Below are 1,011 nucleotides of genomic sequence, written 5' to 3'. Positions count from 1 at the left end.
TGCCAGTGGTTCCCAAACTTGCCTGATCCTTGGAATCTCCTGAGAAACTGAAGGAGTAATTCAGATTCTTAGAATGCAAGATTCAGGTTGGGCAGATGGGTCTGAAATGTTTATTTTTTCTTTTTCAAACTTTCCTAGATGATTCTGACACTTATGTAATTTTAAGAACCATTCATTAGTTTGGCCAGGAGCAGAGGCTCACACCTGTAATTCCAGCACTCTAGCAGGCTGAGGTCTCAAAATAAAGAAACTCTTAGGCTCAAGTGATCCTTGCCTGAGCCTCTGGAGTCCAGCTTCAATTCATTTTTTTTTTTTTTTGAATTTCAGATTAATATGAGAATACAAACAGGTTATATTGTTTGTGTTTGTAGATGAGCTCTTCACCTAGGTAGGCTTACATTGTGACCATTAGGTGAGAACACCAATCCCCAGCCCTCTTCCCCTCTACTCCCCACCTGATTTTTTTTTTTTTAGACAGAGTCTCACTTTGTCACCTTGGTACAGTGTTGTGGTGTCATAGGTCACAGCAACTTCAAACTCGGGCTCCAGGGATCCTCTTGCCTCAGCCTCTCGAGTAGCTGGGACTACAGGCACCTGCCATAACACTTGGCTATTTTTAGAGACAGGGTTTTGCTCTGGCTCAGGCTGGTCTTGAACTCCTGAGCTCAGGCAGTCCACCTACGTCGGCCTCCCAGAGTACTAGGATTACAGGCATGAGCCATGTTGCCCGGTTCCCTGCTTGAATTTAATTGTGTTTTCCTCTTCTGTGGGCTTGTAGTTGTTCGTCTACTGGTTTCAATTAGTGTTGAGCACATTGAATACTTGCTTTTCCATTCTTGTGATAGTTTCCTAAGGAGGCAGCCTCAGTTCTTATCAATATTTCCCAATCTTATTTCTGCTACACCTACACATACCTATTTATTAAATATTTTAAAACAAATCATAGATAACAAGTAATTTGTTTCTATATGGATTTCAAAATTATAAGTTGTTTTTTTTTTTTTTTTTTTT

The sequence above is a fragment of the Otolemur garnettii genome, unplaced genomic scaffold, assembly GCF_000181295.1.
Source record: "Otolemur garnettii isolate 467f Iridium unplaced genomic scaffold, OtoGar3 scaffold00038, whole genome shotgun sequence".
Classification (NCBI taxonomy): Eukaryota; Metazoa; Chordata; class Mammalia; order Primates; family Galagidae; genus Otolemur; species Otolemur garnettii.
This window is presented reverse-complemented; position numbering follows the sequence as displayed.